The sequence below is a fragment of the Gouania willdenowi genome, chromosome 8 (assembly GCF_900634775.1).
Source record: "Gouania willdenowi chromosome 8, fGouWil2.1, whole genome shotgun sequence".
NCBI classification, from domain to species: domain Eukaryota; kingdom Metazoa; phylum Chordata; class Actinopteri; order Blenniiformes; family Gobiesocidae; genus Gouania; species Gouania willdenowi.
Window position 1 is genome coordinate 33,057,799 of NC_041051.1, and position 26,822 is coordinate 33,084,620.

Consider the following 26,822-nt stretch of genomic DNA (forward strand, 5'->3'; position numbering starts at 1 on the left):
AAACACTTCATTGTTGATGAGCCTTGATAGCATCTGCTATTGATTGGAGGAGCATCAGTATGGCCAATCCCGTCTCCTGACGACGAGGTCATCCAAAGCAATTTAGGCATATTGAGAGATTGATCAGAGCGAGAGCGTCCGAGGTGTGACGCAGCCACTCCCTGCTGCTCAGCAGGAGGGGGGTCGGGGGGAGAGTCTTGAATCTAAATGCTAATGGTTTCCTTAAGAGCACCGCTGCCCTTTAACCACCGCAGACAAACGTGAAGGATGGCTCTCAGTGTTTCCACAGCATCGAGCTTGAAAGAAAAAAACTGCCATTCTTTGGATTCAGGACAATAACTTCACCTGCGACATTGGCGCCAAACATACCTGGAAGCAGAGAAACCCCAAAGCGTAAGAAAAAGTAGCAGAGAAACCCCAAAGCGTAAGAAAAAGTAGCAGAAAAACCCCAAAACGTAAAAATCCTAGCAGAGAAACCCCAAAGCGTAAGAAAAAGTAGCAGAAAAACCCCAAAACGTAAGAAAAAGCAGCAGAAAAAGCCCAAAATGTAACAAACGTAAAATGTAAAGTTCTCTGTGTGAAAACACTTTATATTCTGTACCATATGTTCCACCACTAAAAAGTTAGTTTTAAAATAACAGAACACTCTCAGAAAGTCCACACTGTACATCTCATATATTGTACTTTCCTCAGAGCTGCTGCTTCCTGAGCATGACTCCATGTTACTGAAATATATGGAGGATTCTTTGACTTAACTCTTATATAAACAATAATAAAGACTGTACAGAGATCTTGCCTTTCAAAATAAGAGCCCATACCTGTAACCACAGAGAAAGATGAACTAAAAACTACAGTAGGTAGAACTATGTGGACTATAAAGACTATGACGTCTATAAAGACCATGACGACGATAAAGACTACAACGTCAACAAAGACTACGACGTCGACAAAGACTACGACGACTATAAAGACTACAAAGACTACAACGACTACAAAGACTACGACAACTATTAAGACCATGATGACGATAATGACTACAGCATGACGACTATGAAGACTATGACAACTATAAGTACAATGAGGTAAAGAAACGTATGTAGACTATGGGGGCTAGGTAAACTATCTGGACTCTAAAGAATCGAGTACAGACACAATGTGTACTATAAAGACTACAAGAACCATCAAGGCTATGATAACTACAGACAATAGGCGGAGTAAAAAAAAATATGCAATCTATAAAGACTACATGGACTATGAGTATTATGCAGAAAATCTGGAATAAAGCTGTATTGTTATTTTTGTTGTAAAGCACTGATCAACAACTGACTGTCCGTCCTTCTGTCTGTCTGTCTGTCTGTCTGACAATAAATAGAATTGTGATAAACAGTATAAGGACTACAAATACTATGAGGATCATGAAAGGTACAAGATATACAAAGACTGAAAGGAAAACAAAGTGTATACAGACTAGAGGACTATGAGGTCTATTTAGACAATGAGGACCAGTCATTGTGTGAGCTACAAAGACTATGTGGATTTTTAAAACTACAAAGACTGCAGACAATGACAACAATATGGATCAGGAAGACTACGAGTACATAGCGGACTGTGCAGACAACAAAGAGTACAAAGACTACCAAAACTAGATTTTAGACTTTGGACTACGAAGACGATGAGGACGATGAAGGTGATCTTGTTGTACAAACTGTATCAAGTTTCTTTGAAGTTTAAGTAAGAAATACAAGACGGGTTATTTTATTTTATTATGAGGAGTGCTACGAGACGACATTGTTGTATTTGCCACCATATAAATACAATTTAAATAAATTGGTTGAACTTTACTTAGTTTTTAATACAACTTGATTGTTGCTAGTGATTATCTTTTGTTATCACGTGTCTATTTGATGCCATGTATGACATCATGACCCATGTTTTGGTCTTGCTCTCCTAGATTCACTCTACTTGTTTATTTTTAACGGTTTTAATTTGAAATCTAAGAACTTAGAAAGTAATAATGAATCGACAAAAAACAGCACTGATTGCTTGTAATTTGTCATCAGCCTCATTATTAGTTCAGCTTTCCCGACTGCATTAGATGATTGATGTTGAACTGAGATGTTTTTGAGATTTCCCATGAGACAAGTCACCTTATAACAACTTAACTGTGTTGAAATATTGGTGAGACTATCTGTAACGATGGTTAATGACAGTGGGATCGCACTCAAAGGAAGACGCGGGAGTACGAGCCAGCTTCAGTCGTAGCAAATTGAAGGTAAGATATGTCACGGAGTAGAAATTACATTGTCAGAGAAGAGAACAAGGGGTAAATCCTTTACGGCTTCGCGTGAGCTTTATCTCCTCATTATGTGCTCCGCTTGTTGTGCATCATTTGGAGTTTTTTATCTTATTTTTTCTTTTCCCGTTCACTTTTACAAAGGTTTCATAAAGCCCCTGATCTCCAGCGCTGGCAGCAGATGATTAAAGTGCTGCAGCTGGCGGCCGACGCATGCTGCTTTGCATTCACGGGGATCTCCTCCTCGCACACACACTGATTGTGGCGCTGATGAAAACCACGACGGAACCAAAAGTTTCTCCGCCGAGAGTTCAAGCAATTAAAGTCTGACCTCGGACAAACACGCATCTATCGATGGCTGCGGAGATCCATTAGCATTTCTGATCTCCCTTTCATACTCTCTATTATGCAGGACCTGCTGGTACACAAGAGCTGCACTGCATCGCCACACGTATGCCTGTTTGTGCATGATTTTTCCCAACTTCGCCGGCTTCACCATGGCAACAGAGATCACAAGGCAAAGGTCAGGCAAAGCGTTGGTAGTGGTGTCACTCAGCGAGGGCAGGTTAGGGGCGGAAAGAAAAGCCTCCACACGAGCTCTTGTTCCATAAAAGCGAGCGCTCATCATCTCCCGTCCTCCTGCAGCTATACCTGCAAGGTTAGTGCGAGTCAATAAGACTTTGGCAAAGGTTAAGGAGACCTGGAAGGCAGATATTATGCAAACACGCATCACTCAGGATGCACCAGGAGCACAAACGGAGAGGAAAAGATGAGCTTCAGGTGTGTCTCACCCGCATAAAAACTAAAATTCATCCCCCTCACTTTTTACAGAGGGATTCATTGTTGAAAACATATTGTTAAATTGACTGAATGGTGATTGAGCCAATCACAGCCACCGTTCAGAGAAGGTAAACAAAAAGTTAACGTGGCAAAAAAAAGAGTGAAAACTGACTAAAATGGACCAAAAGCAGTGAAAAGTGAAAAGAAAAATGACAAAAAGAGGAAGAAGGTGGTAATTAATGGCTAAAGGTAGTTCAAATGAGCAAAATGTGGCAAATAATAGTGAAAAAGGGCAAAAATGTGGAACAAAAAGAGCCAAAATGTGAGAAAATTATTTATTGGGCAAAGGGGTGCTTATTTGGATGGAAAATGGCAAAAAATTGTTTAAGAATCGACAAAGATTGGATAAAAGTGTCAAAAAAAAACTTGCGAAAATGAGGAAAAAGGGATATTTATTGTCAAAAACAGCTAAAATCTGAAAAAACTAAAAAAGGAGAATTTGTTGGAAAAGGGGCAAAAATTGGAAAAAGGAAGTTGCAAAAGTTAAGGAGACCTACATAACCTAACATATTGGTTGGATTGAATGGTGATTGAGCCAATCACAGCCAGCCATTTGATGACGTCGCCATGCCGAGAAGATAAACAGGAAAAGAGTGAAAAGTGACTAAAATGGAGCAAAAGCAGTCAAGAGTGGCCAAAAAATTGACAAAAAAGAGGAAGCAGGTGGTATTTAATGGTAAAAGGTAGCTTAAATGAGCAAAGTGTGGCAAACATTAATGAAAAACAGCAAAAATATGGAACAGAAAGAGGCAAAATGCAGGGCGAAAAAAGGAAACAAGGATGAAAAGTGGCAAAAATGGTTAAACAATCAACAAAAATTGGATAAAAGAGTCAAAAAGAACTTGCAAGAGTAGACAAAAATGAAAAAAAATGATATTTATTGGCAAAAAAAGCAAAAAACAAAAAAAGGGTCAGATTTTTTTTGGCAAAGGGGCAAAAATGGTCAAAGAAAAAGGTAAAAATGGGTTGAAAAGTTTCTTCCTTTTAAGGTTTTCTGGGGGAAAAATAATTAAAATTAAGACAAAAAGCCACATGTTGAGAATCACTGACTTAGAAAAAAAAACTTTATCATGGTTTTCGTAAATTAATTTAATAAACTAAAGGGAGTTGACGGTTTCCCTCCCCTTAGAACACCATCACTTTTAAAATCACTGCTTCATCCGTCATGTGACCTGGACTCAGAGAACAAGAGTGCATCAAAAACACCCAACTGTCTGTTTCCTGACAAGAAACCGTTATTATTCGTAGACCAATCTTCCTTTTCTCTCGCTAAGCGTTTATTCATGGAGTTATTCAGACTGATCTGTCACTCTTGTCCCCAAAAACCCACTTTGATTTATTTTAATACATTAAGCACGGGAGGAGACGCTGTCGCTGCCTAAAATTTGCAGGTTTGACCTGACGCCGCCGTGTTTTATGTCTCTCTCTGACAATGACGGGGCGGGAAGATATGGGAGGAAAAAAAAGCCCAAATAAATATGTTTACCTGAGAAAAGCGAGAACATTGACAGCCGTGATATTTGCACAAACAAATCAAAGAGGTGGACACATCGACGTGTCCTCAAGCAGAGACTTCCTGTTTTCTAAAGTCAAACCAAGTGATTTATCAACTTTAGGCAATTGTTTGAAACACAAAGAGAAGCAGTAGAAGTACGTTTGGGGGGATCTCGACCAATAAGAATCTTTCTCAGGGCGGTTTAGCATGTGTCAAACTCAAGGCGCGGGGGCCAAATCTGGCCTTTTCAATTCAATTCAACTTTATTTATATAGTGCTAATTACAACAAAAGTCATCTCAAAGTGCTATCAAAATATAAAATTTTATTTAATTGAATATTTAATGTCCATAAGAGAAACTAAAGAATAAAATGTAATTACAACTAGAATATTCGTATTTCCTGAAGCAAATGCAAGTGACGATGACGGTGCTGGCCGCTGCATTAGGCTAGCATTAGCCTACTGTTAGCAATATCCTAGCATTAGCCCAGGGGTGGGCAACTCCAGTCCTCGAGGGCCGGATTCCTGTGACTTTTAGATGTGCCCCTGCTCCAACACACCTGAATTAAATGAATGGCTCGTTATCTGCTTCTGCAGAGCTTGATGACAACACATTGGTTTCAACCAGGTGTGTTGAAGCAGGGACACATATAAAAGTCTCAGGAATCCGGCCCTTGAGGACTGGAGTTGCCCACCCCTGCATTAGCCTAAAGTTAACATTAGCCTAGCAGTAACGATAGCCTAGCAATCATATTAGCCTAACGTTAGGATTATCATTACCCTAGCTTTAACGTTAGCCTAGCTTTAACGTTAGCATTAACCTAACGTTAACAATAACCTTAGCAATAGCTTAGCAATCGCATTAGCCTAGCAATCGCATTAGCCTAGCGCTAGCTTTAGCCTAACGTTAGAACAACCAAATCTGCCCACAGGGGAAAGTAAAAACAAATAATTTAGTTGTGGATATCTCAAATATCAGGCAAACTTCCACAGGAACGTAAGTTCAGGAATTTTGGGAATATTAAGAGAGAGAACCTATTCATGGAAAATAATAATTGAAATTAAGCATAAATTGGGAGTAATTTTACATCAATATCATATGCAAATATACATATTGGAATCTATTCAAAATATATCACTTAAAAAAAACCTAAGGAATCCATTGTCTATATGGTCGCAAACATTCCATCCGAACACGCGGGCTCTTTTTGTTAAAAATAATTTGATTGATTGCATTGAGAGACCAGCTGACCAATTCCATAATTTTGGTTTTTGGATAAAAGCAGAGAGAGTTTCCATTTGATCCAAGAACCTCCAACAACATAATATTTGAGGTTTATTTTCCCAAACTCACCTGTTTTCTGGAGTTTCAGCCTCTGAAAAATCACTTTCTGAGCACTCCTAAAAACAGGCTGATTTTTGGGCCTTAATGCATATGTATGCGTGGCCGTAAAGCAGCAGCAGTAAATCATTAACAGTCTTCCTTCTCATCCTCACCTCTACTAACCACAGTCATAGTCCATTTAAGACCATAATCCATTATTTAGTTCGACCACTGCGTCGCATTGGGTCACAAACACGTCAGATCATCCCATAAAGGCAATACAAGGTGATGTAACAGCTACTAAAAGTGAGATTATCTATATACTGAATGTAAATATATTAACTGTAATATCAACCTGTCGTTGCTATGTTTGTTTTACTTACTATGGGTTGAAAACAGGCTATTACAATTTAATTTTGCTATTGGCTGAGAAAAAGATTCTGTGACATCATTGGTCCATTGGTGTTGGCTCCGCCCCCTCCTATAAAAACAATCACCTGAGGACTCTGCAATCTGAATAGAGAGCTATTGTGAGTGTTGAGTAGCTAGTTAGCATAGCATAGATTGTTCTTTGGATTTTATAGTATAGGCTGGGCGTGTCTTAACTGCTCCAGGAGCCCCGCCCATAATCAGTATTTTTTTTATTTCCCCTCTAGTGGCAGGTCAGGAGAAAGTAGGAATTTAGTTACACTTCAAGTCTGTCACATTTACTGTAGCAATAAAACAGACTTGTAGCACGTGTCTGTAGTTTTATTCACAAAATTACAGTCAAATGTTTTATTAATAAGGCACAAAAAAAAACCGGTGGATGTGAAATCTTGGTGGGTATGAAAACGGTGTGTGGTGCATTAAACATTGGAAGCACTGGTTTATGTGATTCCAGAGTTTGACCTTTTCTACTTATTTAACCAAACATTAGCAGAGCTAAAAATAACCGAGCGCGTGTCTGTCTGTGTTTACTGCAGAGGTGATTTTAATGGGACGTGTCGCTTTAATCACCAGTTGCACAACATGGAAGTCCATCTTTAAAGTCTGTGTAAAATAAATTCAACCATTTTCTTCTCAACACATTAAATAAGTCCTAAATGTATTTTTTAAAACAAGCAATAAATGTATTATAAAGCCATTCAATCATTTATAATGTAATTGTGGAGCTTGGCTTCACAAACAGTTTCAAATTTCTATGTTCAGGATTTAAATCAGAAATCATAACGTAGCCATCATTAGCATTAACCCGACCCTGCTGCTGAAGCACACCAAACTTCTGTGGCCTCCAGCGGATGCAATTCAAACCACAAAAACAAACCACATATTCAGACTCAGGAGAATAAAACACTTCCGCTGGTGCCTCATTTTCCATGAAATGAGTACTTTTTTTTACATCGCAATTTTGTTCTTTGCCTCTAGCGGGCGCACTCTACATATTTGGACTCAGAGCAGAGCAGACCTTTCTGCTGATTTCTTGTATGGTTTTTCCTGTTTTTCACACTGCTGTCTCCCATAAACAGCACACGGCGGCGCCCTTCCCGCACGTGGGCGTGGTTCCAGGTTGAGACTTATTCTACGGTCAGGAACCTGGACTGGAGAATACGCGCAGGAGAAAGGCGCGTAAAAAAGTGCATAAATCGAGACAAGAGAATAGGGCCCAATATGACTACAAAGACATATTTTACAGGAAAAACACACAAAATGACTACAAAAACGCACAAAATGCCTCACAAAGAACAAGACAACAAACATACACAGAATGAGAGAAAAACACAAAATGATCGCTCATTAGTCTAAATGCTGACATGAATGTTGATCATGTGACCCTCTGGTCAAACAAACACATTTTTGTGGCCCTGCTGTGATAAAAGTTGCCAACGTCTGTTCTGTTCTATATAAACTACATCTACGTCTGTGGGGATTATTCTATGTTGACCTAGTGAAGTTTTCCTACAGGAAACACTTTGAATGAATGCTTGTTTGAGGCCCGCTGTGCAGGAACCTCTCTGTAGCCTGGAACCTTCTGTCAGCGCGCTTATTTACACACACACAAATACTTTGTAATCCAGAGGAAATCTCACACAACACAAAGATGCTTCTCACAGATTCTGCTTGGCAGGCAGCAAACCGGAGGTAATCCACAGCTACTTCCAGCGAGGAAAAGCTTCTCTGTGATGGAATTACACGTGCTGAAATTAGAGCAAAGATTTGAGTGAGATCAGTGTGTTTTTTGGCAGTGGGGGGGCAGTGGGGGGGTGGAGCACAACAGGATCCTCACACATATGCCGTGAGAAGAAGAAGCTCTGCGGGCTGCCAGCAACAAAGTGTTCATCACTCTCCTCCCTCTCACAAACATACAGCACAGAGAGGAACAATTACCGGCGCCACAGACGACTCCACCAATCAGCAGCCGCCATCGGGGAGCGCTCAAGGAGAATGAAATGCCCCCCATTGTTTGGCTGCAGTTCTTTGATCAATACCTGAGCGATTGGCAGTGGCCCGATGCTGACGGCGGTGATGTATATATACCTGCTGAACCCGAACATCAATGATGGCCAGGATGACGACAGAACCAGAACCAGAACTAGAGCCAGGAACAGGGCCTGAACAAGAACCATAAACAAAACCAGAACCAGAACTAGAGCCAGGGCCAGAAATGAAACCGGAACCATAACCATAAATAAAACAAGAACCAGGACCAGAGCCAGGGAAGGAAAAAACCAGAACCAGGACCAGAACCAGAACTAGAGCCAGGGCCAGGACCAAAGCCAAAAATAAAACCAGAACCAGAACCAGAGCCAGGGAAGGAAAAAACCAGAACCAGAATCAGAACTAGAGCCAGGGCTAGAACCAGAAAAAAACAGAATTAGGACCAGAACCAGAACAAGAGCCAGTGCCAGGACCAGGGCAAGAAATAAAACCAGAACCAGAACCAGAGCCAGGACCAGGGCAAGAAATAAAACCAGAACCAGAACCAGAGCCAGGTCCAGAAATAAACCCAGAACCAGAACTAGAACTAGAGCCAGAACCAGAAAAAAAAACACAGAACCAGAACCGGAGCAAGGGCCAGCACCAGATCCAGAAATAAAACCAGAGTCAGAACCAGAACCAGAGCCAAAACCAGGCTTAGAGCCAGAACCAGAAATAAAACCAGAACCAGAAGACAGTTACAAGCGGCTGAAATGAGTTTCCTCCGTAGGGGGGCTGGGCGCTCCTCAGAGATAGGGTGAGAAGCTCAGTCATCTAGGAGGGGCTCAGAGTAGAGCTGCTACTCCGCATTGAGAAGAGCCAGATGAGGTGGCTTAGGCACCTAATTAGGATGCCCCCCAGACTCCTCCCTAGTGAGGCACTCAGGGCACGTCCCTCTGGAAGAAGACTTCAAGAAAGATCCAGGACACGCTGGAGAGACTATGTCTAGATCCAGGACTAAAACTAGAGCCAGAACCTTGAGATGGTCTATATTAGACATGGGCAACTGCTGGCCACGGGGCCACATGTGGCCCTCGCTCTAATTTTGAGTTGCCTCCAAAGCAAAAGCAAAAAAATGACTTAAAAAATACATACACAATTACAGAAATATACACAGCATGAAAATGAAAAACATTTTTACAAAATTACAAAACGGCAACAAACACACAGAAAACAAATGCACAAAAAATGGCTCCAAAATCAGAAAATGATTTCATAAACACACAAAATGACAATAAAAACAAGACAACAACAGAACGCACTAAATGAGAGAAAAATAAACAAAACGACCAAAAACACATGAAATAACACAAACTCTTTGTTCTTGCCTGTATCAATAATGCTCAGATCGGTTATTATTCTAATGCTGACATGAATGTTGATAATGTGGCCCTCAAATCAAACAATCACATTTTTGTGGCCCCACTGATAAGTCGTCCACCTCCAGTCTATATATTTAATTCTATATTTTCTTTTGCCACGCCTGGAAACAATCAAACTCCTCCTAATGGGGGCTTGTCATGTCTCCCGCAGCCATAAGCTGATGCTATGTTGTGCCAGATTTGACCCACGGTCTTTAAGTTTGATACGGCCCTCCTCAGGGAGTGGGTGAGGGTCCGACTGTAAGTGACTAATAAATGCTGACATGTCATGTACACATGCCAATCCCTTCTGGGGGAGATTCTCTTCGCGATAGAAAGCTACTAACACGCGAGGCTAATGTGGATGTAGCATCTTCAGTTAATGCTAATAATGCTAACCCTTTCACCACAGCGTGTGCCCCCTGCGCCCCCCCCTCCCGTCACCTGTCGTCCGAGGTTACACCTCAGAGTGACAGAGATGAATGGCCCCAGAGGCGACTCGCCGTTATCGCTCTGCTTTTCAAAAGACAATAATGAAATAAATAAACAAAAAATAAATAAATAAAAAATGAAATGATGGCGTGGCGGTGTTTTGTGAAATTGTGCTGTCAAATGTTTCTCCGTTCTAATTTCCTGGAGCGCGGATGACGGAGCATGTGCACTGACAGCTGAATCAGATAAACAGGAGAAGAAGAAGAACCGCCTCCTCTCACTGAACACTTTAGTTCAGCATTCATAAACATAAGAAGAAAACAATTAGTCGGCAGCAAAATGACGACTGACGGGTCCTGTGACCTCATGTGCGCCGTGAATTTCATTTATTAGAACGTCAACGACACTCAGATCAGCAACAACAGGTTGATCCCCAACCTGGTGTCCATGGTACGGTTTTAGGACATCCTCAGGTCTCACAGTGAGGTATCAGCTACCAGGAAAACCTCTGTCATTTATCAAACCAAACGGACTCATGACTCAGCAAAAACCTCAGTCAAATCTAACGGCCTCATTTGTCAAACCAAGCGCCGTCAAATGGCAGGCTTCAAAATAAAAGACATCATGGGCCATAAAACACAACATTGAGTTTTATTTTGAAGGAACCGAAAGTACAAGGTGAAAAGATGTTTTTTCCTTTTGTTTTTTTTAAAGTTAAGATATATCGACTTATTGTTTGTTTGATTATTAAATACATAGTTAAATGAAACGTTGACATACCTGAACCTTTCAAAATAAATACATAAAAAAACATCTTTCAACTTTACTCTCGTATCCGAAGCAGCTCATATTAATGCCGTCATGTGTATTTGCAATTTCTTCAAAATACAACGCTATGTTGTGTTTTACGGCCTGATGCCTTCGAGTCTCATGACTTTTATTTTGAAGTATTTTGAAGAAACTGGTGTCATGTACGGAGTATGCATCGTACTGAGATTGTATATGCGCACGCACGCACATGCGCACTACCAAAAAATAATACTTTTTGTTTATTTTTGTTTTGAAAGTGAACAGACGTGTTTTATTTGTTTATTGGATTAGGTTATGGTTAGAGCTATAATCTCAGTACAGAGGTAAACTCAGTACGTGACACCGGAAATACATGACGTCATCAATCTGAGCTGCTTCGGATACGAGAGAAAGTTAAAAGCTGTTATTTTATGTATTTATTTTTACAGGTTAAGCTATATCAACGTTTAAATTAACTATGCATTTATTAATTAAACAATACGTTGATATATCCTAGCTTTTAAAAAATAAAAACAAAGAACTTTTCAACTTACTTTGTCATGTGTATTTTTGGTTCCTTCAAAATAAAATGCCATGTTGTGTTTTAAGACCTGAGAGTCTGATGACTTATTTTGAAGCCTGAGGTCGTGCCATATGACGATGCTTGTTTTGATAAGTGACGTTGTGTAATTTGAGCAAGGTTTTGCTGAGTCATGAGTCTGTTTGGTCTGTTTGAAGTTTCCGATGCGTCAGATTGGACAATTTAAAGTGACAAGTTCAAAACATAGCCCCGCCCATTTACACTTTGACCCAGCTCAGCCAGTGCTGCTACATGCTAAGCTAACCCAAACATGTGGGACTTGGACTGGTAGAAAACACATTTACTGTCTGCAATGTGAGGAAAACAAAAATTCATCAAGTTTTTTTCTTCTTCACCTGGAAAGATGAACAAGGTGCCACAAAAAACTCCCACATTAACAAAAATACACAGAAGAAAAAACACCAAACAAGGACTGAATCAATAAAATAACTATGTAAAAATGACAACATAAAAACAACTCCAACAACGGAAAAAATTACTACAAAAACACAAAACAACATTTAGGAATGGATCTAGTCTTTATACGTCTGTACCAAAGGACAAGAACAGATCTGTTCTTTATTGTCTGAGTAAACACACAAAATGACTCCAGAAATACACAAAAACATTCAACATTACAGAAAAATACACAAAAATACACCAAAACAACAACAAAATATACAAAATATACAGCTATAACAGACAAAATGACTCAAAAATACCCCCCCCCCCCCAAAAAAAAACCAAAACATACAAAACAACAAAAAAAATATGAAATACTTCTTTGTCCAGTTAATGTTATATTGACACAAAAAAAACAACAAGAATGCACACAAGAATAAAAACTAACAAAATTTTTGACAATGAAAATACACAAACTGACATATCAAAAATGAAAAAAAAAAAATACACAAAATGACACAAAAACACACTCAAGGAACAAAAATACATACATTGACATTAAAGGGCAACAAAAACACACACTACAAAAACAAAAAAAAACAACAAAAACCAACAAAATCCTTCTGTTTCCTGTGTTAATGATCTGATTGGTCATTCCTCTAAATGTTGACATGACTGTTGGTCATGTGACCCTCGGATCAGATAGAATCACAGTGTTGTCGCCCCACTGCAATAAAAAATGAAAAATGGCATTTTAAGACTTTTTGGGGATAATTCACATTTTAAACCAGTTTGGCTTTGTTGTTTTGCACCATCTTATCCATGTGTGTGTTTACGTGTGTGTTGTGGGAATGAAGGCCTCCTCCCTCAGCTGTCACTTTGCTCCATGTTACAGGTGCTGCACACAGGAGAGCTGGCAGCTCTGATGGCCGCCTCCTCGCTCTCATTTATGGGAAAGGACAGCTCCCGCTAAATAAAGCAAAAGTGTTTTTTTTGGGGGGGGGGATGGAGAAGATAAATCTCAGCGTATCTGTTGGTTTGGCTTGTGTTTGGTCAGGAAGGCTTCGCGGTGTGTAGCGGCTCGTGCTGATTGAGAGAGAAACACGGCCGTGGTCGACGAGGCCTGGCTGTGAAATCACATTTCCTACATGGCTGACTCTTGATGAATTATTTCACATTTCACTTACTTACCTTTTCAAAAGCCAATCTACATCAAACACGCTAACGGAGAACCCAGCAGCTGTTCTTTGAGCTCAGACGGTGTGCAGGCGGCTCACAAAAAGTCCATTTCAGACTTCATCATTTACCCGTGTGAGCGCGCCCAGCACAGGCCAGCCCAGCTCGCCGCTTCTACCACACATTTAAATAGCGGCCATCTATAATTGAGCAGAAACGGCTGTGGAGAACAGTGCTGAACTAATACTGAGCCCGAAATATCATTACGCTGATGGAAACGGGGCTCTCTGACTTTTATTGGCTGCTGGCGGAGCTAAATGTGAGGCTCAATTCAGAGGCGGCCATCGCCGCATCGGCAGTAATCGACTCCGGGACAAAATGGTGTGGAAAATGACGTGTGCGCCTTTCGCCTGGAGCCAGAGTCGGAGCCGGCTCAAATCTATCAGTCAGCTGTACACCAACATTGGCATTTTCACAAATGTGATTCAGCCGCTGCCGACGTGTTGCTGGACCCAAGAAAGAAAACAACAAACGTCTCCGTCTGAAACCACGCTGTACATCAGAGAATATCTAGGTCACAGTTTCCTGTTTGGAAAGGGATACGAGCATAGATCAATATCAGTGATATCAACCATTGAATTAGGAGTACATGTACTCAGTTTGGGTTTACTAGTGCACTGTACTTAAACATTAGCCTTTAAAGTACTACTAGTACACTTAAAGTGTCACTAGTAGTAAGTAGACTGTAAATTTGATTTCAGTGACAAACAATTATTAAGTTCTGCTCCATTTTGGAGTGCATGTACTTAATTTGGTATTACTAGTGCGCAAATAGATGTTACTAGTGAAATATGTATCTTCAGAATCAGAAATGGTTTAATGACCAAGTACAGTTTTTAGGACAGTACAAGGAATTTGTCTTGGTAGTTGGTGCACAAAACAAAAAACAAAGATACTAAACTGTGTGCTCGTAGATGATTTAGCTTTACTAGTAAAATCTACTCGTGCACTAGTGCTGAATTGGAAACAGAATGTGCGTTCACCAGTAATACTAGTGAGGCAAAAACACGACCTTGGCTACAGCTGAACAGCCTGAAAAATTGGGCCCAAGACTGAAGGAAAATGGTGAAAAAACCGCAGGGAGGCCCTTCAGAACCCAATTCGGGTTTGGAAGAGGTCAAGGAGATGATACGCGAGGGTCTACGAAACCTATCTGCCGAGATAAAGTCGTTGGAAAAGACGCTGGAAAACTCACTGGAAAGACTACAAAGCGAAGCAAAGGTACTGAAAGAAAAGAATGAAAGAAATGCTGAAGAGATAAAATTGTTGAACGCCAGGGTTGAACAGCTGGAACAAAAGGAAAGAGAGAAAGATGTCATCATCACAGGCCTAAAGATAAAACCCAGGAGTTACGCGAGTGACGAAGAAACAAAATCGATTGAACAACAGGTCATTGACTACCTGGAGTCGAAGGACATTGTCCTGAACCCTGACAACATCAACTCCTGCCATCTCCTGCCAAGCTGAAGGAAACGAAGGTTTTTATTAATGAAAACCTGACAAAAAAAAATGCAAGCGTCGCATGGAAGGCACGCCAAATAAAAAAAGGATGAAAGATTTTAAAGACGTGGACAAGAAACTGCAGAATTTACATCACACCACTGGGAGAAGAAAACGGAATACCAATCCTCATCAAAACTATGGAAGACTTGGGAAAATACGAAGGATCCACCTAAACAACAACATTACTGATGGTAATCATGGATATGGACCCAGATCTATATAAACACTGGAAACAAAACTCAGACTGTGATTATTTTACGGAGACTGAATTAAATGTGGAAACCAAGAGTAAAAAAGGTCTGTCATTTATTCATTTCAATTGCTAGGTGGTGGGGTGATTAAGGATTACATTAAATTTAAATTCAAAGTGTTTATTGTCATATGTGCAGTTAGAAACACGTTTTCCTGTACAATGAAATTACTACCTTGCTTATGAACTAAGATATAATAATGTGTTTATACAAGTTAAATCTAACAGTGGAAAATACAACACTGCCAATAGAACTAACAACAGCTGGATTAACCTTGATGTAGAGACAAAACAAGCTACAAACTTGTGTGTCCAAAAGAGACATTCCCGAGTGGTGACATTGTGGATGAAAAGGGAAAAACCTTCCAAACACCTTCGAAAGAGGAACTATTCTTGCACTGGAGGAATGCTAACAACGTCTGGCAGGGAACAAGGCCAACACGAACAACGATAGAGAGGAGGAGGAATAAAAAAAAAAAAAGACAACACTGACTACAGATGAGAATACACAAAAAAGGACTGTTCAGAACAACTCAAGAATGTTTGACCAGAGAGACATGTAAACCCATGTAAATTTGCAATGGTAAAACAGGGGACGGGACCCAGATAAGCAAACTGCTTCTCTCGTCTCCTTTTTCGGCATGTACAAAAAAAAAAAAAAAAAAAAAAAATGTAAAAAAAAAAAAAGTGAATGTAACCATGTCGGAAATAAACTGAATAAATAAAAAATAAATAAATAAATTAAAAAAAACTGTCACTAGTAGCACTGATGAAGCTAAAGGTGTCACTAGTTAGCATCATGCCAATAAGAGGATGGGGAAAGTAACTTCAGGCTTCCCATTGGCTTTTAAAAGTATTCCAACCAATCAGGGAGCTGGATTTGGTTCTCATTCTAATTCTAATAATCCGCCATTTACTCGCTAACTTCAGCCACCAGAGCGTGTCAGTGCACTGTTTAAGAGTGAGTAAAGGTCCCTTAGGAGAGCTCTTCTTCTCTGCTTCATTTTCTACTACCAAACCTCAGAGTTGGAACTGTCGCCCCCTGCAGTCAGATTTTTTTTTTGGTAAACAAAGGTTTACATTGACATCTTTTTATTTTTTTCTGGTTTTTTAGAACAACCAAAAGCAGCACAAGTTGTCATTTTGACTGAAATGTATGTTAAATGATATAAAAAGCTGCAAAATGATATAAAAAGCTGCTATAAACGAGCTAAAAAGCTGATAAATCAAGTACATGTTGATATCACATCTATCTTCAAACCTCTGAACCGTGCAACAACGCACATCAATACTCGCTCCACATCGTGAGTGTATTTATTATTACACAAAGATTGGACACGGACATTTATAATTCTCTCACATGGAACGCTGCCTCGCTCCTTCTATCGAACACGCTCCGAGGGACGCCGGCTGGTCCGTGGCCTCGTGTGACAGCGTTAAAAGCGCCTTGAAAACGCCAGCGCTAATCAGGGCAAGCGAGACGCCATCAAAACGTCACGTATGGAAAGGACCTCTACATCAGCTTCTCAACGTCAGATAAGGAGCGTCGTCTTTCTACCCGAAAGCAGCCTGGAGCGCACACGCGTCTTCGCAGACACACACTTGCTGAGCCACCGAGCAGATCAAGTGCGCCTGGAGAGCTCGACAGAGGCCAGTTTTCCTCATTAGACCAGCGTGTGCATCAAAAGAAAAGAGAAACAGCTCCTCACTCTAATCACTGTCAGCAGAGCTCGGCTGAAAAACTGATAATTAATGTTGGGCTCAGCCTCGACGGCTCCCATGTTAAATAGCTGGGTGTACATGTGTGCGTGTGTACACGCGTGGGTGTTGACTATTTGGAGTCTGACGATGTGGGAGGCCCCCCACCCCCAGGGAACCGCCATGCTTGAGCCGTCCACAACAAGCAGTTCCGTCAGAAGAAGAAGAAGAATCACAGAAGAGAAATGTTGGGCACATCTCATCTATTCTTTACTTTCGCTTATTTTCCTCTCCTCTCTAATCCTTTAATTTCTCCTCCTCTCCTTTCTTTTCCTTTCCTTATCCTTCCTCTCTTTTCCTTTCCCCTTCACCCGTTTATTACACAGAATGGACTTCTTAATCGTATGCTTTGCAGAGCAGATTTATTTATGTTCCCGTTCCTTTCCTAAAGGCAGTTATTAATACCATAAATATTTGATGATGCTTTGCGTGACCCTGCAGAGAACGACATGCAGAGGCATTGAAGGTTAATGCTGGAGGTGCAGGCTGATTAAATGGGCTCTGCGTGCCTTAAAGAAGTGCACTAAACAAACAGTATTTAGCTACAGGAGGTAGCTACAGCAGGTAATTTACAAAAAAATAAACCTTTTCCTTTTTGTCATTACAGATACGCAGCCTTCCTAACAAGTTTTAGTTCATCCTGTGAAAATTAAGCATCCAACCCCAAACTGCAGCGGAGCATTGTGGGAAATGACATTTTTAAAGTATAAGTAGTACGTTAGTACATGTAGTACATTAGTACGAGTAGTATGTTAGTGTGAGTAGTACGTTAGTACGAGTAGTACATTAGTACGAGTAGTACGCTAATATAAGTCGTACGTTAGTATGAGTAGTACGTTAGTATGAGTAGTACGTTAGTATGAGTAGTACATTAGTACATGAGGGCGACCGTGGCTCAGGTGGTAGTGGATCGTCTTCTGATCGAGAGGTTGGGGGTTCGATCCCAGTACCTGACTATGTGTCGAAGTGTGGGCAAGACACTGAACCCTAAGTTGCTCCCAGTGGTCGACTAGCGCCTTGCATGGCAGTCCTGTCCCACTGGTGTGTGAATCTGAGAGTGATTGGGTGAATGAGCTGATACGTAAAGCGCTTTGAGACTGTTTCAGTGGTGATAAAGCGCTACATAAAATCAAGTCCATTTACCATTTACATTAGTATGAGTACGCTAGTATTAATACATTAGTGTGAGTAGTACGTTAGTGTGAGTAGTACGCTAGTATGAGTAGTACGTTTGTACGAGTAGTACATAAGTACGAGTATGAGTAGTATGTTAGTATGAGTAGTATGCTAGTATTAGTACGTTAGTATGAGTAGTACGCTAGTATGAGTAGTGCATTAGTATGAGTAGTGCATTAGTATGAGTAGTATGCTAGTATTAGTACGTTAGTGTGAGTAGTATGTTAGTATGAGTAGTACGCTAATATGAGTAGTACGTTAGTATGAGTAGTACGTTAGTATGTTAGTATGTTAGTATGAGTAGTACGTTAGTATGAGTAGTATGTTAGTATGAGTAGTACGTTAGTATGAGTAGTACGTTAGTATGAGTAGTACGTTAGTATGAGTAGTACGTTAGTATGGCATTTAAAACAGAGCCATACTTAACCTCCCTATGATGCATTGCCAGTCAATAAAAACTTTTTTATTGACTTATTTTCAAGCCTTTATCGGCCACAAAGGATGTTTTCTTTCTTTCTTCAAAAAAGCTGAAGGAAGTGGGAGTCACTAATATCGCACCATTAAAACTAATTCAAACAAAGGTCAGATACTGAAGCAGAATGAAACTCATGTAAACGTGAACTCTCCCTCCGTCTCCGTACCGTCAGCTGCTCGTTACCATCATCACCATCGTTCTGCTCAAAGGATTCAGAGGCGACGCTATCCGTCTCTCACGCTTCGTCATTACACCAATTCTTGCTTTTTTCAGCTTTGCATCAACAGAGAGAGAGAAAATATCTTAAATATTTTCAACACATGTCCTTTATCTCTGAATCGAGGCATTCAGGCGCTTGTGAATAGGAAGCGCGTTGCATTGTGCGACGACAAAGCCTCACAAAGCTCTAATTACTGCCTCCACGTCTTCAGACCAGCGCTGCTGCTGCACACGAGGGAAGCACATCACGGGTCTGAAGACGAGTCGAGATGGAGGAGAGGATCGATGCAGCGGTGGGTGGTCACACATCGATTAAAGGGACAATAAATCGTATAAAGCAACTGAGCTTCCGGTCATTACAGGGTGCACGGACCCCAACCTAACCAGCTCATATTGAGTTCACACTTTACCAATGGGCCACAACATGTGTCTGCATCAATAACGCTGGACATCCATTGGTCCGTACCACGCCCAGGTGGAAATGGGATTCTTTCATTCGTCGATTGCAAAAGTGTCAGACTGTGTTAAACATTATTTCAGAAATCTTGAACTCATTATACTTCATTGGTCACATTAGAGCCAGTTTCTCAACACTTTCATTTTCCTCTGATTTTCCAGGATCAGAAAACGAACGTATTTTTTATTTTTGTACATCTTTTTTAATACAAAATCAAGCAAAAAATTGCAGTCTGACACTGAATGTAGGTGTGTATAAATGTGGAGGTGTATAAAGTACCTGAAAACATAACTTAGTAAAAGTACAAATACAATGACTGAAAATCACTTGCGTAAAACAACTCACATTGAATGTACTCAAGTATCAAAAGTACAAGTACGAGTAAAACAAAGTATGCATAAAAAGAAGTAAAACAGCTATACAAGTTATCTCCTTTATTTCACTTTTTGATAAAATGAAAAAGACGTTTTGACAAAACAAAAACCAAAAAAAAAACTCCTGAGCAAACATGAACAATTAGTGAATCAAGTGTCTGCAGGAGGTATTGATTACTACTGGCTGTAAAGAGCAACTCCTTAGCTTTCAGAAACTGGTGGGATTTCTCCGATAGAGCAAATATTAGTGGAGTCACGGTCATTTAAATTAACGTGTTCCCGAGATGCGTTCAGGGTCTGTGGGAAACCCTGACATTATGATAAGTTTGTAAAATCCAGCAAGACGGTTTAGACAAGACATGAAAAGAGGACATGTCTGGGTAAAAGAAGACGTAAAGGGTCAAGGGTCGCGTGTTATTCTCCGCTTGGCCCGGGCATCCCATTCCCCACCGTGACCTCAATCCACTCGTGAACCACAAGTTGTTATTTTCGTGCACTCGGCCACGCCCATTCCACGTTAATTACATTCATTATTCAATTTGTAATAAGTAAAGAGGTGGCAAAAATAAAAGCGAAGTAGTTCAAGAATGTTTCGTTAACTTTTAAATGTAGTAAAAGTAAAAATGCTGATTAAAATAAAAACTTGACAAAAACTACTTACCATTAAGTATTGTAACGAAATACATTTGCTTGGTTACTATACACCTCTGCTCACGCACATGTTTATCATGTATTTACACGCAGTTAGTCTTCGTAAACGTTTGTACAAAGAGAAGGAAGTGTCACTTCTCGAACAAAACATGAAGTTCTATTTTAATGCGATGTGACAGACTTCACCCTCTGAAATGAAAACAACTATATGATGTAGGAAATTACAGAACTATCGTCTCCTCTGGTCAGAATATGTGATAATTATCTGATAATGTGCACCAAGGTCTCTGCATGGCAACTCTCCCGTGTTTTGACTTACGCTATCAGCCACAGAGAGATGGTTTACCGCGACTCTGTCTCCGACTAAACCCTCACGGACATGTATTAGTACAAAAGCACACATTTATACAATATGTTTTGCTGTAAACAAGAGGTTTAATGTCTAGCTTGTTGCAAACGGCTCGGCATCAAATCTCGTACAAGATCTGGCGTGATTTTGCGCTGGTTTTAGTGCCTTTCTGCTGTGTATAAATATGAAATTAATGACAATAGTTGAAAAAACAGTAATGTATAAACTGACATGGAAAGTAGTCACGTCTATTTGCACCATTGTTGTGCTCTACTTTTCAACAATAAATGTAAATATCTACTTACATAACAAAGAGAACCAGCTTCTAAACAAACTATTCAGTCACAACTAAGTAGTAAGTAAGTAAAACTGAGCTTTAGAGGGCTGTGATAACAAATGCTTTAACGGTTATTTAGACACATTGTTCAGTTCAGATATGTGTAATTGAAACCATTATTGGGCCAAAAAAAGCACCAGTTCAAGAGTGTCACTGAAGCTATCAACATATATAACATGATAGACACAACCGAGCGGCTTTCTAGCGTTTCCTACAGCTAAATATCAATTATTTTAAATGGAACAACCAAACCAAGTAAGTACGGTTTCTAATAAATGTTGGAAATTAGAAGAATTATCACCAATAATGCTTCAAAATGTAGAGAAAACAATGAGATTATCTTGGAAAGAGTAACGGCCTGAGACATGCATGAGCATGAGAGAAAGTAATATATAATCAAATTAAATCTGCACCAATTAGAAGCTGTGGTAACAAGCAGGCCGATAGAGCACATGTGCCAAACTGGAGGCCCGGGGGCCAAATCCGGCCCTTTAGAGAATCCAATTAGGTCCACAGGAGAAAGTGAATAATTGTGTAAATTACCAAACAATCCAGTTGTAGATATCTTTGTTCCTTTGTTTGCATCAAATGCAAATTGTGAAAAGAACTACATTTTTCCCACAAATCTTACACTTTCTTATAAACCATTCCACAGAATTCCTTTAAATTACAGAACAATTAGTGACAGAATCAATAATTTTTTAAGTGAAGGTCCAGCAGAGAATGACATTAAAAACTACGTCATATCTGATGTTAAAATTGTTATTTTTCTAGCCTAAAATCTGTGGCCCACTAAGATCAAACCGGCCCATATTTGGCCCCTGAACTAAAATGAGTTTAACACTCCTGACAGAGGAACCAAGCAACGATCCAATGCTTTCACTCAATCTCTACTGATGATTACGGTTGTAAAATTCCAAAAAAAAATGTAGACAAATGAAAATAAACTTTTGACTGACGCGTATCTTATTCATTACAGTCGTTCTAACGTGTCGTCACACATGGAAGCAGTTACAAGTTGTGGTAACTTGTAATTTCTGATGATTATTTAACTATTTCTTGAGGAAAATGACCTCAGAATCCAATATTTCCGGGGCTGCACAATCGAGGAAGAAGTGCTTGGTTGTTTAAAACAGAATCTCTCCTTCAGATCATTGTGACTCCACTGTCTTCCCCTCATGGTGTTGTTTGACTCCCCCGTTTGAATTCCAACATGGCCGAATACATGAAGCGATGATTTGAAGCAGACGTGTGTTCTTTGACCTTGTCGGAGGCTGACCACTGCCCTCTCTCCACGTTTCCTCGTGCATGGGGCTGTAAATTGAGCCTTTGGGGAGAGGGGAAAGACTAATCGGGGCCGCGGCTCTGTCAGGATCCGTTGTCGATGATCAGGACTGGTTAGTAACGGGTGTGATCAATAGGCAGCAGGTAGTGATGAGTACAGGACGAGGGGAAAACTTCCCTGGCTCACTTTAATGGCACCTCTGGGGACGCGCTCAGCAGTGAAAGGATACATGTAATTAAATAGTCTTTCTTGCATAGAAGCAATTAACTTCTCTTGACTATATCGCACCACGACAGAACGCAACCAACGCAAGGAACAGGAATTGAAATCGGTCAGTGAGTGATTGGTCGCCCGCAGTAGAATTGCTTTTCTTCCTGATGTGAATTCTCTTTTCTCCAAAGCTTTGTGATGATTGTGAGTGAAGACACGGTTTTCAACCTGCGAGACAAACTTCCCATCACTGCCTTAGTTTTTAACTTTCCACCCTAAAGGGTTGGGAAAGGAAGACAGTGACTCCAGAGGAAGAGAGGAACGGAACGGGCGGGACTTTTAAACCATGGTTTCTCCACTATTTTCGCCCGAGACCTCAAAAATAAAGGGACCCCCACTGTAGCTGAAGGTGGTTGAACACAGACATGAACATTGAAGAACAGTCATATGGAGACAGGACCATCTATAAGGGGGAATAAAGGAGAGATTTTTGGGGTCCATCCATAACGTCAGTAAAATGATGGTTTATTGTTCTATGAATCTGTGATAACCACATTTATTTATTCATCTGAATAATATCCACTGTTATCCAGGAACATTTATTATTATTATTATAGTCATCTTAAAGATGGAAATCCTGGTTTTAATCACTAATAAAATGGTTCAAAGTTAACAAAAATGGTGGAAAATGTGGTGAAATGGGATTTTAAAAACCACAGAAAAAAGTTGTAAATAAGAGTGGATAAAAAGAGTGGTAAAAAGGTTTCAAAGTGTCAATATTGAACAATTAGTTTAAACTGGCAAATTAAGGGCATGACAAATAGTGAACGCGGTTAAATTGGCAAAAACAATCATTAAATCTGGTGAAAAGAGGTTAAAAGTGACGATAATGGGTCAATATATGTGACATTAGGTGGAAAAGTGGTAGAATGGGTTTATAAATTAAAAGGAGCAAAAAAAATGGCAAGACAAAATGATGAAAATAGGTTTAAATATGGCAAGTTTGGTGTAGTTGCAGGAAAATGGTAAAAAAGGAAAGAAAATAGGCTCAAATTGTTCCTAGCTCCCTGAAGCCATCTGGAGACCCCCTCCCAGTGTCTCGTGACCCCAAATGGGGTCCTGACCCCAAGGTGGAGAACACCTGTGCTAAACCACAAGGGTTTGGTCAAACTCTCCAAGGACAGACAGAGGGAGGAGGCCAGTCTTGGTGGTTTTTCATTCACTTGTTCTGACTACTGACACGTGTGCAACCTGAGGCTGGGGGTTTGATTGTGGCGAGTCACTGTAGTATCGGCACCGCACATTTTAAACAGTCCCCATTCAAAGCAACTTGGAAGACATCAAAAAAATCACCTCCAGCGGCAACACAAAGCAGAATATCATTAAAGACTAGAACCGATGGAGAAGCAATCTGCACAAATATTAAAAATCCACACAAATAGAGTAGTTGGAGCTGAATTTAAAGCATGAAATCCATGTGAACCCATGTTATAAAAATGCAAATACTCCAGGAGTTTATAGACCAACAACAGACGTGATACAGCAAAGGTCACCAACACGGGGCCCGTGGGCCCCACATAGCCCTCATGGATCAAATGAGAGGCCCTCAGGAGCTCTAGTCACCAATGAGCTCCATCTAAAATCTGATTTACTTTCCAGAATTCAAACTAACAAATATAAATACATATGAGACATGTAGTTTGTACTTATTAGAGTTAAAAATGATAAAGTTTTAGTATTTAATTAAACCTCTTTAAATGTTTACTTTCACTGAAAGTAGTGTTTCACATTTGGTGTATGGTCAGTGGTATGTTATACATAATGTGATATAATATAAATGGACAACCGTTTAGGAAATTAAATATATATTAATTGACTCTGGGAATATATAGAATTAATGAAAAGTTTCAATATGTATAAGAAAAACCTTATATATATATATATAATCTGAATATATAAATATGAAACTTTAAGTAATTATATATAAAAAACTGAATATATTTAAAAAAAGTTTGAATATAAATACATGAAAGTCTGAATATGTATATGGTCATTTGAATATACTGTATATATAAATATATATATATATATAAAATCTATAAATCAAGGAGCGTCTGTGCGTGTGCGTGTGTGTGTGTAGCACATATCTCTCTGACGTAGTGTCTGTTCGACCTGAAACTTTTTAAACAGTTTGCGTATAGCCCCAGGGTGTGCATCCATTATTTTGGACTTATTTGGTGATTATGTTTATTTACATTTTAGACCAGACGGGAGCAGAAAATAGTTTACGGAAGTTATTGGTGGGTCGGACAATTAGAATCCATTGATTCCAAGTGACATAACTGGGATTTTAGGTAATTTGTCGTCAATACCTGCATTGATTTACTGACGAGACATGAGAGGAACGTCTCAGCGACACACACACACAAAGCCGTTCACAGAGAGAGTTGCGACAACAAAAGTTTGACTCAGACTCAAAGAGTTCCCAGAAGTTACAGCAGCTGTGCTCAAAGCGAACAGTGAAACATGCACATTTCTCCGCTAACACGTTATTATAAACGCTGATATTTTCACCATGTGTTTAGAACCTACGATGCCACCTTGGATGTACATAACGTGTTTGTGTGTAAGTAATTTTCCCACTGGGTTTTTACAGTTTTTCCATGCTGAAGGAGGGTCTAAGGACAGGGGACGCTAGCGGACATTTATTATTCATTTGCTTAAGTCCAGTGAACATTGGTGCAAACTTTATTTATCAATTTATCATGTGAATGTCTGTAAATATAGATTATATTCATGGTTTCTCTTTTTTAACATACTATAATTAAATAGCTCCTTTTTAACCATAATAAAATATATTCACGTCAACTCAGACTCACTCAGACTATTTTTTTTGGAACATCTGATTTAAACTTAATCTAAATCTAACAATAACACAAGCATGGACGAATCAGATATAAATAACTGGAACACTCAGATTTACATTAAAAAAGACAGTTTGACCAAAATACACAAAATCTAAATCGAATAATTGTATCTTAAATACTAAACTTAATACACATTAAACAACTCATATACATATAACTAATGAAGAAATCTCAGGTACTGAACAACTGAAAAACTAATAATCACACACACTATTTTACTTTACTTTAACTCTACTTAAGCTCCTCCCACTATACGAATACATACTTCCAACGGGCACTGTACAAGTTTATTAAATGCAAGGTAGATTTTTATAAATTATGACATAATTGTTATATTTGCAAATGTTACATGTTATACAATCAGTTAAAGCTGCAGTATGCAGAATCATCTCTTCGCTTCGTTTTGAAACCGAAGCTTAAACTCAACCTCCCTTACCAATATATTTTGTGAACGCTCCTAGCAACTTTTTCTCAATATAGACATAGTGACAAATGTTAGGACATTATCTTGTGTTATTGGAGATTTTCCTGGTGTTTTAGAGACTCTAACATGAATGTAGGTATCAGTGTAGTAACTGTCCCGAGCAGAGGCTGCTGCCGTCAGCTCGTCCCCCCCCCAGAGAGCTCACAGAAGAGGGGGCTGTGATCCCAGCCGCTCTGAGCGGCAGCTGCATCCAGACTGTAAAATGAATTCACCTTTAATAAGCTTCTCTTAGGTTTACACACGTTTTATCTCGTCTGTTTTTGCTCTCCCTCCGAAGCCAATGTGTGTGTGTGTGCGGCGGACCCTCCGCAGTCACGGAGGTCCGCAAGGACACAAAGCAAAAGCGGTCCGTTCCTCCTCAGTGTGTGGGACTTTATTCTGTTGCTTCTCCACCTCAGTCTGACTTTTTCTGCTTGATTTGACGTGTAACTGTTGTTCCTCGCGTTATTATGGAGACTTCTGCTGCGTTATTATGGAGACTTCTGCTGGAACATCCGTAAATGCATTTTAACTACGGATGGTACCTGAATGCCCAAACAGGTCATACAGCACACGTGTTTGTAGAAAGATCTCAAACATCCAGATTTATAAACTTTATTTACAGCCAGGAGAAGGAGAATAGATTCACTGTCCACTCAGAACACTTTGGATTACAACATGCTCAAAGATTATTATGGATTTTTGAACAAATGATGCCAAAAAAAGCTACAAAGTGCAGCTTTAAAAGAAATAAAGTTAAGCATATTCTACCTTTTTAAGTTAATGCTAGCCTTCCTTATTATCTTACCCTCTGACATATCTCTCTTTGTTTGCCTAAACAAGTGTTGGCGCCACGTGAGATGATCCCTGCCCTACAAATGTGGATTGTAACAGGCCAGTGTTTGCTGCAGAGCGTGGCGTTAGGGGGGCCAATGGGAGCTCTTTAAAATGAGAGAGTGGCTGTAAACACCACGTCTAGAGTCTCTCCCTCTAGATGCTACGAGCTTTAGCGTGCAAAGCTGATGACAAGTGGCGGGCAAGCCTCAATACGGCGGGAGGAACATTCTCCGTGGGGTGGGGGGAATGCAATCCTCTCAATGGATCCACCGTCTGCACTTTCCCGCTATCACATTATCCTCCTCGCTTTGGAAATGGGAGAAGGAAATGGAAAAAAGAGAC

General features: G+C 39.9%; 1 long non-coding RNA gene across 1 annotated transcript in view; it reads right to left on the reverse strand.

Annotated features, from left to right (window-relative positions):
* LOC114468784 (uncharacterized) overlaps positions 1–26,822 on the reverse strand; it is a 134,280-nt gene that overhangs the window by 106,420 nt on the left and 1,038 nt on the right. The gene's annotated exons all lie outside the window — the stretch shown is intronic.